The sequence below is a fragment of the Lissotriton helveticus genome, chromosome 11, assembly GCF_964261635.1.
Source record: "Lissotriton helveticus chromosome 11, aLisHel1.1, whole genome shotgun sequence".
In the NCBI taxonomy this organism is placed as follows: domain Eukaryota; kingdom Metazoa; phylum Chordata; class Amphibia; order Caudata; family Salamandridae; genus Lissotriton; species Lissotriton helveticus.
In genome coordinates this window covers 155,567,045-155,582,078 of record NC_136072.1, presented here as the reverse complement: position 1 = coordinate 155,582,078, position 15,034 = coordinate 155,567,045, and positions in this window count along the sequence as shown.

Genomic DNA, 15,034 nt, shown 5'->3' with positions numbered 1-15,034 from the left:
AAAAATGCATAGAAATAGCCACTGTCTGAATTCAGAAGCAGAAATCTTCATCCCAGGGATATCAGACTCTGTTCTGAAAAATAATAAATCTTTAAAAGCCATTTACATCAAAATCTACAGAATGGCTAACAAATGCATTCTATTTAGCAACCTTACTCTCGACAATCCAAACATGAAGGGTGTAGTTAAATTTCATATAAAGCCGAGTTAAACTTGAACTAGAAGCTCTGATTGTGCATTCTGAACTGACCTCACAGTTTGATGCTAAACATGTCCCATTTTTTAAATCAATAATGTTGAATGTATTAATATCCAGGGCCGCTGGGACTAGGGGCGCGGATGGAGCTGCAGCACACCCAGAATTATCTATCAGGACTTCCAAACGTGATGGATTAATTAAGTGGCCTTTCATTTTGTTTTAATCATGTAGCATGTGCTGTGCATTCAAAGACAGAGGTCAAATGTCAGGCAATGTCTTCAGGCTAACTGCTATTTATTGATTTTCATTCATTCATTCATTCATTCAATATACTTTATTTCGGCCACTAGGGCCATAAAAGTACACATAAAAACAAATAAAAAACAAATATTATAATACAGACAAGTATAAAAATACAGTGTATATAATCTGTACTAAAACTTCTCTTTAATGGTAAAACGTTTACAAATATAAGGACCATTGACAAAGAATTGCATTTAAAAGCCATATTAACACGTATTTATTTATTTTCTTAACATTGAGACTGGCGGTTGATTTTCTCCTTTCTTTCTGCAAAGGGAGTGAATTCTGCAACTAACTGACAATCCTTCAGTAGGGGTGTGAAAGGTTGATTCTGCAGTATGTCACATGTTTTCTAACATACCACCAAAATTGTAATACTTGAAACCACACAGATATTTAGAAATATGTCAGCAGCAAGAAAAGAGCAAGTGACTACTAAACATACTAATTCTGAGGCGAGAGGAAAATGAATATTTTATTAGGATCAAAACAAACCAAAACTCTTTACTTGTGTGATAAATATGCAAAGAATCCTGGTGCCAGGTTTATCATCATTTGACGTGGCGCAACGCAGCAACACAACTTGCTGTGCTGCGTCAAATGCCGAGAGCAGGAATGCGCCATATTTACTAACATATGGCACATTTCGGCTCCCTTTCTGCACTGGCAGACTCAATGCAGCCTAGCGCCAATGGAGGCACCCTTGCGTCATGGTGCAAAATTACCAACATTGCAGGTAGGATTGTTTTTGTACCGAAAGGTACACCTTCCTGCGCAAAAACAGCCCTGAGAGGTGTTTTCTTCATTCTACATGTGCTGCAGAATGCAGTACAATTAGAAAGAGGAAAGGTGAGGAGAAATAAAGGTATTTTTCCTCGTTGCCCGTCTATCGAAAAGGCGTAGCATTATGTTGCGTTCCGAGGTTAACCTGTCTTGGTAAATCTGGGAATGTGCCAAAATAAATGGGTGGATGTGTGGGAACATTCACTCTTAACCCATGTGATGTCTTTCTAGCACAGAGTAACGCAATGCAGCAACTTGTGATACTCCAGACGTACCAAGCAACTCAGGCCCAGGCAAGGTGGCCTTCTGTGGCTTGATAAATCCAACTTACGGACTGCGTTGCCCTTGCGCCACACTGCATGACACAAGCAATAGGCAGTCCTATGATAAAACTGGACCAAACTTTTCACTCGTCGTTTATGCACCATAAACAGGGCCGGACTGGGAACCACAACCGGCCCTGGCAAAGTGCTCGGCCGCCCCCCTCCCCTCTGGGGGGGGTGTTGGAGGTGCCCCCGAGCTCTTTGCCGGGGCCGGTTTCCGGACGATTTTGGTACAGGGCCGATTTTGCAGCTAGGCTGCAAAAGCAGCCCTGTAACAAAAAACGTCCCCAAGGGGCCCAAAACCGGCCCCACCCGTGCGGTGCACCGTGGGATTGCCCGGTGCCCGCTATGGCCAGTCCGGCCCTGACCATAAAGCCTGAACAGTAAAACTGCATGCCTGATGCAAATTTACTGGCCATTTCACAAGGACATTTCGATGGACGATTGGCTCTCTGTAAGTGACAGCACCACTCACTCCATGCTTTACTGCTATATTTAGGACAGTGTGCTGCAATAAACTGGGAACAAACTACAACCCTACCATTCTTCTGCTGATTCCCCCTCGCTCATTTGCTACACTTGGTTCTTCACCGATATAACATCAATGGCAGCCCATTTGGGAAATTGTTCCAGCACTACTGGTCCTTCTGATGTAGGCTTTAGTCAGCATGATTAAGGCCCGGTTTTATTAAGCCATTATATCAGCGCTAGTGCAACACAAGGGGGCACAATTTATTTCCTATCTTGAGTAAAAGTTGTATTGCACTGGAATGGTGCACTTTACACAGAGCAAAACCACTGTGGTCCTTTTTGAGCCACTAAAACCAGGATGCACTTTGCTGACACGCCCATGGGGCGGGACTTATTTTACTGAGTATTTGGAGTCACAGCATGTTGCCTGCTCCCATTTGCCATCACCTGTGAACAAGGGAGCGTGGACTCCCGAAACGCGTAAGGAATAAATGGCATGCAGAATCCTGTACTACTGATGTTACTTTTCAGGCTGCCTAACAGAATAAAGAAGTACTCACCGTACGTGGCTCTCCAAGTTGGGTTCTTTGTGTGTGATAATAATTGCGGCCTACCCTAGGTCGCGGACGAGCCCTCCCGCGGATGTGCGGGTCCAACACAGTTATTGTGACAGTGCTTAAAGGAACGCTGAGTCTTCTGTTCAGGACATTGCCAGTCTGATCATGGCTTTTGTTGTTACAGAAACCCACTGTGGTAAGGAGCTCGTATGGACAGCAGGGCGGCTGTATCTACTCCAGATTTGCACTTGAATAAGAACTCTTAATACCAGGATGCACTTCGCTGACACGCCCATGGGGCGGGACTTATTTTACTGAGTATTTGGAGTCACTGCATGTTGCCTGCTCCCATTTGCCATCACCTGTGAACAAGGGAGAGTGGACTCCCGTAACGCGTAAGGAATAAATGGCATGCAGAATCCTGTACTACGGATGTTACTTTTCAGGCTGCCTAACAGAATAAAGAAGTACTCACCGTACGTGGCTCTCCAAGTTGGGTTCTTTGTGTGTGATATATATATATATATATATATATATATATATATATATATATATATATATATATATATATATATATATATATTTATATATATATATATATATATTTTGCACCACTCGGGACACATCCGGACTCCAAAACAGCTAATTTATTCACGGCTTTTGGCATGACCGGTTTCGGCGTGTGCCTTCTTCAAACACCATTATCCTTAAACCTCGATAGCTCCCACAAGGATTCTTATGAGCTCCTCCTTCAAACGGTAGTTGGTCTCACCTGGGGCTGATTGGCTGGTGCTCGCTTCAGTTTTGGGGACTACCAGTCCCAGAATACCGCGTGCTTGCAATCACCTTCAGGCAGTGGGGCTTCGAAAATAAAACAAAAGTTTGCGTCTGCTTTGGGGTCCCGAAACTCTCTTCCACACCCCCGTAGCATCACAGATGACTGCACAGGCCAAGTGTCAGCGTCGCTCCACACCCTCTGTGCACGATGTCCCCAGCTGCTGGCAAAGCCTCGGAGGTCTCTGTGGCGGGCCGCTGAATTAACCCGACTCCTCGGAAACACTGCATTACTCTCCAATTATTTCAGCTTGGCCACTTTATGAGATGGTCCCTCGTGCGCGTAACTGGAAACCGCACTTGAATTGCACTCACTCTCTCCCCTTTCAAGAAGACCACTCGGGACACATCCGGACTCCAAAACAGGTAATTTATTCAGGGCTTTTGGCGTGACCGGTTTCGGCGTGTGCCTTCTTCAAACACCATTATCCTTAAACCTCGATAGCTCCCACAAGGTTTCTTATGAGCTCCTCCTTCAAACGGTAGTTGGTCTCACCTGGGGCTGATTGGCTGGTGCTCGCTTCAGTTTTGGGGACTACCAGTCCCAGAATACCGCGTGCTTGCAATCACCTTCAGGCAGTGGGGCTTCGAAAATAAAACAAAAGTTTGTGTCTGCTTTGGGGTCCCGAAACTCTCTTCCACCCCCCGTGGCATCACAGCTCACTGCACAGTCCAAGTGTCAGCGTCGCTCCACACCCTCTGTGCACGATGTCCCCAGCTGCTGGGAAAGCCTCGGAGGTCTCTGTGGCGGGCCGCTGAATTAACCCGACTCCTCGGAAACACTCCATTACTCTCCAATTATTTCAGCTCGGCCACTTTATGAGATGGTCCCTCGTGCGCGTAACTGGAAACCGCACTTGAATTGCACTCACTCTCTCCCCTTTCAAGAAGACCACTCGGACACATCCGGACTCCAAAACAGGTAATTTATTCAAGGCTTTTGGCGTGACCGGTTTCGGCGTGTGCCTTCTTCAAACACCATTATCCTTAAACCTCGATAGCTCCCACAAGGTTTCTTATGAGCTCCTCCTTCAAACGGTAGTTGGTCTCACCTGGGGCTGATTGGCTGGTGCTCGCTTCAGTTTTGGGGACTACCAGTCCCAGAATACCGCGTGCTTGCAATCACCTTCAGGCAGTGGGGCTTCGAAAATAAAACAAAAGTTTGTGTCTGCTTTGGGGTCCCGAAACTCTCTTCCACCCCCCGTGGCATCACAGCTCACTGCACAGTCCAAGTGTCAGCGTCGCTCCACACCCTCTGTGCACGATGTCCCCAGCTGCTGGGAAAGCCTCGGAGGTCTCTGTGGCGGGCCGCTGAATTAACCCGACTCCTCGGAAACACTCCATTACTCTCCAATTATTTCAGCTCGGCCACTTTATGAGATGGTCCCTCGTGCGCGTAACTGGAAACCGCACTTGAATTGCACTCACTCTCTCCCCTTTCAAGAAGACCACTCGGACACATCCGGACTCCAAAACAGGTAATTTATTCAAGGCTTTTGGCGTGACTGGTTTCGGCGTGTGCCTTCTTCAAACACCATTATCCTTAAACCTCGATAGCTCCCACAAGGTTTCTTATGAGCTCCTCCTTCAAACGGTAGTTGGTCTCACCTGGGGCTGATTGGCTGGTGCTCGCTTCAGTTTTGGGGACTACCAGTCCCAGAATACCGCGTGCTTGCAATCACCTTCAGGCAGTGGGGCTTCGAAAATAAAACAAAAGTTTGTGTCTGCTTTGGGGTCCCGAAACTCTCTTCCACCCCCCCGTGGCATCACAGCTCACTGCACAGTCCAAGTGTCAGCGTCGCTCCACACCCTCTGTGCACGATGTCCCCAGCTGCTGGGAAAGCCTCGGAGGTCTCTGTGGCGGGCCGCTGAATTAACCCGACTCCTCGGAAACACTGCATTACTCTCCAATTATTTCAGCTCGGCCACTTTATGAGATGGTCCCTCGTGCGCATAACTGGAAACTGCGCTTGAATTGCACTCACTCTCTCCCCTTTCAAGAAGACCACTCGGGACACATCCGGACTCCAAAACAGGTAATTTATTCAGGGCTTTTGGCGTGACCGGTTTCGGCGTGTGCCTTCTTCAAACACCATTATCCTTAAACCTCGATAGCTCCCACAAGGATTCTTATGAGCTCCTCCTTCAAACGGTGGTTGGTCTCACCTGGGGCTGATTGGCTGGTGCTCGCTTCCGTTTTGGGGACTACCAGTCCCAGAATACCGCGTGCTTGCAATCACCTTCAGGCAGTGGGGCTTCAAAAATAAAACAAAAGTTTGTGTCTGCTTTGGGGTCCCGAAACTCTCTTCCACACCCCCGTGGCATCACAGCTGACTGCACAGGCCAAGTGTCAGCGTCGCTCCACACCCTCTGTGCACGATGTCCCCAGCTGCTGGCAAAGCCTCGGAGGTCTCTGTGGCGGGCCGCTGAATTAACCCGACTCCTCGGAAACACCGCATTACTCTCCAATTATTTCAGCTCGGCCACTTTATGAGATGGTCCCTCGTGCGCATAATTGGAAACCGCGCTTGAATTGCACTCACTCTCTCCCCTTTCAAGAAGACCACTCGGGACACATCCGGACTCCAAAACAGGTAATTTATTCAGGGCTTTTGGCGTGACCGGTTTCGGCGTGTGCCTTCTTCAAACACCATTATCCTTAAACTTCGATAGCTCCCACAAGGATTCTTATGAGCTCCTCCTTCAAACGGTAGTTGGTCTCACCTGGGGCTGATTGGCTGGTGCTCGCTTCAGTTTTGGGGACTACCAGTCCCAGAATACCGCGTGCTTGCAATCACCTTCAGGCAGTGGGGCTTCGAAAATATATATATATGTTAGAAAGGGTTCCCCACACAATAAGTTCCAGGAAACACAAAAGAGTCGCACTCCAGGGTCCGTGTTCATAAATCGTTTATTGGTGACGCGTTTCGACCAGGCGGTCTTCTTCGTTAGCCAGCCACATCAACACACAGTCACCATTTTAAAGTACACCAAGGGAATAGTGGAAACTGACATAGGACCACAACCCAAATCGAACTACAGTAATAGTAAAAACTACAAATGAAGTGGAGGAAAGACTTAGTAGTGCAATGGCTTGTAAAAGCTAGTGCTTAAAGTTAAATGCAAGTCGCATTTCAATGTTTTAAATAACAAACAAATGTATAATAAGGTAATTCCACTGAATAGATAAATCCAATTGTGTTCTGGCCAAGTGGCCAAAGTTCTAAGCACTAGATACATATATCTATATTTTTGCACCACATCGAGTCCAAAACAACAACTGTAGTGTTTTTATCTAGGAGCCTGATATTTCTATTTTATGCCCTTGTCCGGTTATAATCAATAATGTCCATACAACGGCATAATAATCATATCCATAATTCAGTCGTAGCACATGCTGTCACATTAAGCAAGGCTACTTCTCCGGCCTCCTAGAAAGCACACCGAGTTCTCTAAACAAAACCAAGCCTCCAGCAACCTGGGAAATCCCCCTTGCTTTTGTTTTGATTTAGTCCTAGAACTCCTGTAAAGCACTGTAAGAACGGCCAGTTCTTAATGACATCTTTATTGACGTCTTATGTCCAACCTTACGTCAAACCCAGGCACCTTTCAGGTATAAATATACCAACGCTGCCTTAAGCGATACACGGTGGTGGTTTTGGAGCAGAGCAGCTATCTACTTGCCCGAGAGCCCAGCTGATGCGAGAGCCCACGGACGCTGCCCCTCCTCTTTTGACGCGCTGAGAAAGACGCTGTCTTTTTCTCCAGCCGAGAAAATCCGGCTCCGGCGTTTCCAGCCTACCCTTGCGGGTTACTGGGATATCGAGTCCTGAGAGAGAGATACCAGACCTCCTGCTTTCTATTTACCCAGGTACGGAGCTGACTAAACCCTTGAAGAGAATTCTTGAGTCAGATTCTTGGCAAAACAAACTTAACTTAAAACTGCTACTTACTTACTCCTTCCCACGTATTAGGCTTAGGTCAGGTGTAGGCGTATTTAGAAGCACCAGTTGAGTACGATTAGTCAATGTATATATGTATGTATATATTTTATCTATTTTAAAGTATCATATGGCTAAGAAACCATATCAATGCTTTTACAGTATTATTTTATAATCCTCCTTTTACTGTACGCACTTTACTTTACTATGAGTATTGCAATTGTGGCAATTCATTTCTCTTGTATGAGGAAGAAGACTGCTCAATAAATAACACCTTTTATTGAAACACGCCCGTCTCTCTTTTCTCTGCAATCTGGTGAAACTAAGTACGCACATTTGACTGAGTGAAATAGCTGTCTTTTGTTTTCACACGACTCTAGAGATACACTCTTATTCAGGGAGAGCAAAGGTGTCATGTTTTATGGTTGTCAGAAGCTAATCCCTTCTTGTCTATCCAGGGAGGTTAAACTCCTCCTCGTTTATTCGAGAAAGTTTCTAGTGACCTCTGAGCTAGCTGGCAAACTTTAAGTCTAATATAGTCAGTAGAGACCTAGTCGACCTCAGTCCTACGTCTACACTGCTGAATATATTATTCCAATGCGCAGAGCCTATTGGGAATATAGGAACTACACTACACAACAACATCATAGATAGAGGCCAGGTGGCCATTTGTTTCCTCTTGGCACAAAGAAGATATTACACATCTGGCATTTGGTCAATACATTATTCATAAGAAAGGGGGAGGAAAAGAAATAACAATTGAAAAAAAAGACAATATCTATGTCCCGGCCAAGTGGCCAAATAAATTAAACAATAGGGATACTTAGTGCGCTGCTCCTATAATGCTACCTATGTATGTGTTAACAAACTGCCAAGAGATATATCCGAATTTGTATGTTCTATGGGATGGGGCTCGGTCATGGGGAGTGAGGGGGTTGCCAGGCTAGAAAGCCATTCCATAGATATGGCTAGATTAAAACAAAAGGTGCTAAAATGAATCTTTTAGCACTGTGATTAGTGCAAGAGGCGAACCCTATACTATCTGTTGAGAGCCTATCAAGACCTACAACAAAGGTATAAACATGGGTGTGGTTGTGCAGTTAAAACGTGGGGTACAGGGGGTGTGCAGTAGAGGGAATGGGGGAAATTTTAACCAAAGTGACATGGTGATGGGTTACTCATCAGGTGTGAGCTACTCCATGTGCATGACCAGGTTGGTCGTGACGAGGTCGTCTTGTCTAAGCTCTACTGTGAAGCTCCTAACTCCACATCTATCAACAGAGAGGGCCCTCTCTGAAGGAAAGTGTGAGTTGGACGTTGCAAACACAACAGCTGGGGATAGGTATGAGAAGAGGGTCAGGTGCAGGGGTTAGGTAAGGTAGTATAAAGGTCTAACATGGGGTTTTCAGCCAATATGCACATGTAACTCCTCAGGCCAAAGGGGTTTCTCGAATCCAGATGAATGATGTACTGGGATTCCAGGATACGTAGCTGCTTAAGTCTGTTGCCCCCTCTCGGATTTGCAGGAATTCTGTCAATGCCAAAGAAGGAAAAATTATTAACATCACTGTTGTGAAAGCGCAACCAGTGGCATGCAGTGCCATAACTCATGTCAACATTCTTAATCGCCCTCATGTGCTCCAATATGCGTTTCTTTATTGGGAAGATGGTGCTCCCAATATAGAACTTAGCACATATATATATATATGTTTCAAAGGGCTCCATTTTACTGGGGGCCCCCGACCCTGCAGAGCGGGCTCTCAATAACAGGAACGGAGAATCCTGTAATTTCCAACAAGTATCCAAAAGCAGAGCCCAACTCCAACTTGAGTGCAAGATGACTTTGTTATGTCAAGTGCTCAGCAACATTACAACACTCCTTTAAACCCGACCGGTTTCGGCGACCACGCCTTTTTCACAGGTGAGTGTAGTCTGTAACCTCCAAATGGTCATGTGACCCCCAGTCAAATACTGCAGGCTCCAGAATGCACCATAATATTCAAATCAATATCCAAGTTGCAAATGTCAAATTTGAGTGCAAACAAAGTTCGAAATTTATGTTATAGGCACAGGTTTTTGTCTAATCGCTTTGTGTTTTATGTAGGATGTTAGCATTAATGTCTTTTTAAGTGTTTTTGCATTGTCACTTTTTGTTTGTAAATCACATTGTACAATAAGTGTAAATATATGTATGTATAGTGTCCTTATTTGCTGAAAAATGTTTTCATAAAAATTTAAAATTTACATAAATAGTTGGTATTAATAAATACCTGGTCAAACTTGACAAGCGCTTTCTTGACCTTTTGGAATTTAATGTTAAAATATTGGTGGGCAGGCATTTTTGTGTTGTTCTCTTTCGAATAGGGTCCAGCCTACCCACTTGTCTTTAGGGGCCTAACCCCTTAGGTTTTCAAACAATTACATTGTATGGCATAGATCACATATTTCATTGAGCATGTGATTTTTTGGTTGATTTGGATCAATCGCCCCTGTGGATCTCTTATGTTTTTCTTATTTACACATATCTTGCAGGCTTTACAGATGTTACACTTTTTGAACCCATTCTGTTGTTGTTCTAGCCAATTCTGTGCTTTCCCTTTCGAGTGAAAGTCGCTTTGGACTATTATGTCTTTAATAGATGGTGCCTTTCTGAAGGTGATTTGTGGTTTGGTGCCAATGATTTTAGCCAGATCTTGGTCTTGTTGCAACAAGGCCAATATTTTTGTACACTTTGACGTATTTTGTAAGCCTCTTTGCTGAATGATAGTATTAGTCTGGGAGCTGATTGTTTTGACTCACTGTTCTTGTCTCTTAGTTGTGTCGATTTTTCATCAGAATTTCGGTCCTTGTCATCTTCTCTATTTTCTTCATGCTTGTGTTTAAGTCCCATTCTCGGTAGCCTCTTTTCCTTAGTCTTTTGGCACTATTCCTTATCTCTTTTGCTGCATCTTCATCTTTTGAGCAATTTCTTCTCAATCTCATAAATTCTCCATAAGGGATGCTCCTTATTAGCGGTTGTGGATGGAAGCTTTCAGCTGTTCGTTGCGGTTTTCTTCCTATAGAGTGTTGTTTGTATTTGCCCTTGGTCTATGTAGACAGAGATGTCAAGGAAGTCTATTTTATGGCGGCTGACAGTGCATGTGAAAGAGAGTCCGATTTCATTTTGATTGTGTGATTCAAAATATTTCATTAACTCCTCCTTGTTCCCATTCCAAATTAGGAACAAGTAGTCTATGTATCTGGTCCAGAGTATTATCTTGTCCAGGGCTGTGCTATTCTTAGGGACCCAGGCTATTTCCTTCTCCCACCAACCCATGGTCAAATTGGCATACTTGGGGGAGAATGACATGCCTATCTCACAGCCACATAGTTGATGGTATATTTTGTGATCGAAAAAGAAAATGTTGTTATTTAGACACATCTGGATTATAGTCAGCAACATAGCGGAGTTTTCCAGTTCATTTATGTTTCTCTGTTTTAAGAGGTATGCACAAGCATTCAGTCCCACTGTGTGTTCAATAGATGTATATAAGGTGACCACATCGATTGTGATCAGTAGGTATGATGGATTCCAGGCTATGTTGGAGAGAACCCGAAGAAAGTTTTCTGTATCTTGGAGATATTAGTTTAGATTACTGACCATGGGTGCAAGATAGTGGTCTACATAAGAGGAGATGTTCTCATAAGCGGAGTCACATGAAGACGCGATTGGTCTGCCTGGAGGGTTGATCAAAGATTTGTGCACTTTCTGCAGAAAATATATTGTGGGGATTGTTGGATTCTCTTTGAAGAGGAATGTGCGTTCTTCGACATCCAATAGTTTGTGTTCATGCCATTCGTCTAGATTTTTCCTGATTTCCTCAATTATTTTATGTATTGGATTAGAGGTTAACTTTCTGTATTTAGCCGAATCATATAGTTGTCGATATGCCTCTTTTTTATAGTCATTTACATTCTGAATCACAATATTTCCGCCCTTATCTGCGGGCTTTATTATTATGTTCGTGTTTTTTGCCAAGGCTTGAATTGCTTGATTTTCACAAACTAATATGTTCTATCTTGATTTGATGTTTCTCAGTTTTTCCATCTTATCAATTTCATTCATGACAGCTTCTGAAAACAAATCGATTTTATTTCCTGGAGAAAGCTGTGGACAGTATTTTGATTTCTTTTTCAGGCCACTACTTTCATGTTGTTTTGTATTGATTTGGAGGTCTTGGAGTATTTCAATCTCTGTAGTTTCATCATCTTCCAAATCATTGGCTAGATCGTAAAGATTCTTCAGATGTGGTATTTCTTCAATTGTTATTGATACATCATTATTGATCTGGCCATTTGTTGTGTCAGGAGTGTCTTGAAGTTGATTGTTAGGTACTTGTTTGTTGGCATGCACTTTTGCTAATTTTAATTTTCGCACGTATTTGTACCTATCAATTTTCGTGTTGCTATAATTGAAGTGCTTTTGAGGGCAAAATGAAAGGCCTTTGTTTAGTACTTGCCGTTCTACTTGGGTGAGAGTATAATCAGATAAATTAATTATTAGATCTTCAGATTTCCATTCCTCTTTACTCGGTTCCTGAGCGGGTATTGACTTTTTATGCTTGGATCTTCTGGTTTTCCTGAGGCTTCCAAAGACTTTGTACTGCCTCTTCCAGATCGTCTACCTCTGTCTCTGCCCTGTCCCTGGTTGCGTGAGATGTTTTAATTTAGGTTGACAAGGGGCATCTCCTCGAAAAAAGAAAAAAGGATAAGAAGCCGTATTTAGTATGTTCTTACTGGTTGTGGCCTCGTTTGCGCTCCCACTGACATCAGATTCACTTCCCAATTCCCCCATCATTTGGGGTCGTTTTTTGGCGTAGTTGGATTTCAGTGTGTCGAATCTTCTAGCGAATGTTAGTATTTGGCCATGTTTATAGTCTGCTTAATCCCTCACGAACTTTCTTTGTTTGCACCTCTGTATTTCGTCTTCGTATTTCTCGAGACGGTCCTCCATTTCTTTGCGCAAATTGTCCGATTCTTCCTTATCCTTTTGGAAGATTTTTTCTTCCAGGTTTTAAATTAAAATGAGTATTGGAAGGTAGACAAGCTGACACCTTACAGGGGGCTGCCGGCCTGACGCTCATATGTTACATCTACAAAATGAGGTAGGCGCTCGCCAGCATTGCACACCGACCCACTGGGGTTTTATTGTTCGCAAGATGAGGGGACTGTCAGCGCACCGACTGGGGATTACAAGTCGGCATTACGCATCCCAGAAGGCCATGTTAATGACCACGGCCACTGGGGCAGGTGCGGGAATAAAGGTGTGCGCTACCAACGGTGCTTTCATTTCCCTCAAAGAACTTATGCCGCTGATGAAGGGATTGACCTCCTGAAACGCGTCCTGGCGTCTTAACTTTGGTTGTGTGTTCCTAGACTGGGTGCCTGCAGCAAGCTGCTTATTAAAGAAACAAACTGATCGAGAGAACACTTCCTGTGGCTTCATTCAATTGGGTTCCTGTTCGTGTGGAGATATATATATATATATTCACTGAAAAAACCATAGGTTATAGACCATATATAGTTAGGAATTAGCATTTACAAAACCTTGAAAATTCACTGAAAAAACCATAGGTTATAGACCATATATAGTTAGGAATTAGCATTTACAAAACCTTGAAAATTCACTGAAAAAACCATAGGTTATAGACCATATATAGTTAGGAATTAGCATTTACAAAACCTTATTTTACTCACACAAAACCATTGAAATTCCATATATAGTTAGTTGTACTAACTATATATCGCGCACCCGCAATCCACTGCTGATCATGTCACATATTACATCATTCATGACATGGTCAGTGACATCACTGATGACATCACTGATGACATCTCAAATGACATCACTGATGACATCACTGATGACATCTCAAATGACGTCACTGATGACATCACTGATGACATCTCAAATGACATCACTGATGACATCACTGATGACATCTCATTTGACATTACTGATCACATCACTGATGACATCATTCATGTGATAATACGATGAACCTCTTCAGACTCTAATATAACCTTAGATACACTCAGTAGTACACACATAGTACGCTCCCCAGACCGCTTCCCGGTGCGCGTACCGGGCGCTCCCCATGCAAAATTTTTTTTATTTTTTTTATTGCCCCGCGGGACCCTTTTAAAGCCTCCACATCAAACCTAGGGGGTCAGGGAGGATCTACTATGCCCCCTTATGGTCATTTCCCCCTTTGTTTTGGCCTCCTCTTGTCTCTCGATCCTACCGAGAGACGAGATGGCGGCAGTCCGGACTGTTTAGAATGTTGACAGACACCGGAGAGCCAATCAGCTTCGCTTCGCGAAGTTCCGTTACGCGTCAGGTACGCGAACCGGGGCGCGCTTACAGATATATATATTTTTTTGAACGTTAATTTCTCAAAATCCACTGGAGCACATATATTGAGACCTAGCAAAGGCACATCGGACTAACAGTCCCTACAATTTTGCCAAGTTTCGTGCAAATCCATTCAGCCGTTCGGGCTAAAAGTGAGGCCAACCGCCCTATGGAAATTAACATGGGAAAAACGTGTTTTGGGACCCCCTTTTTTCTCGGCCCCCCCTTGACGAACCCCCGCCAAATTTCCAGGGGCTGCTCAGAAACAAAATGTTTCATTTTCCTGAAAATTTCAGCCAATTCCGTCCACAAACGCCAAAGTTATAAAAAATCCTAACTATATATACCTACTGGCGACCGCCAGTAGGTAATATATGTATATATATATATATGTATATATATATATATATATATATATATATATATATATATATATATATATATATATATTACCTACTGGCGGTCGCCAGTAGGTAGTTATAGTTAGGACCTAGTTTCCATAAGAAATCCGCAACATTCTATTGAGAATAACTTTGGCGCCGGTGGACGAATCTTTGCGAATTTCTCAAAGAAGATGGCCTGCTCCGCTCCGCCCCTTCCCTGAAAGTTTGGGGGCGATTCGTCAAGTGGGGGCTGAGATAAAAGGGGGGTCCCAAAACGTGTTTTCCCCATGTTATTTTCCACGTGTTTTGGGACCCCCTTTTTTCTCGGCCCCCCCTTGACGAACCCCCGCCAAATTTCCAGGGGCTGCTCAGAAACAAAATGTTTCATTTTCCTGAAAATTTCAGCCAATTCCGTCCACAAACGCCAAAGTTATAAAAAATCCTAACTATATATACCTACTGGCGACCGCCAGTAGGTAATATATGTATATATATATATATATGTATATATATATATATATATATATATATATATATATATATATTACCTACTGGCGGCCGCCAGTAGGTAGTTATAGTTAGGACCTAGTTTCCATAAGAAATCCGCAACATTCTATTGAGAATAACTTTGGCGCCGGTGGACGAATCTTTGCGAATTTCTCAAAGAAGATGGCCTGCTCCGCTCCGCTCCTTCCCTGAAAGTTAGGGGGGTATTCGTCAAGTGGGGGCTGAGATAAAAGGGGGGTCCCAAAACGTGTTTTCCCCATGTTATTTTCCATAGGACGTTTAGACACGGCTACAGCTCGAACGGCTGAATGGATTTATAAGAAATTTGGTAGAAAGGTA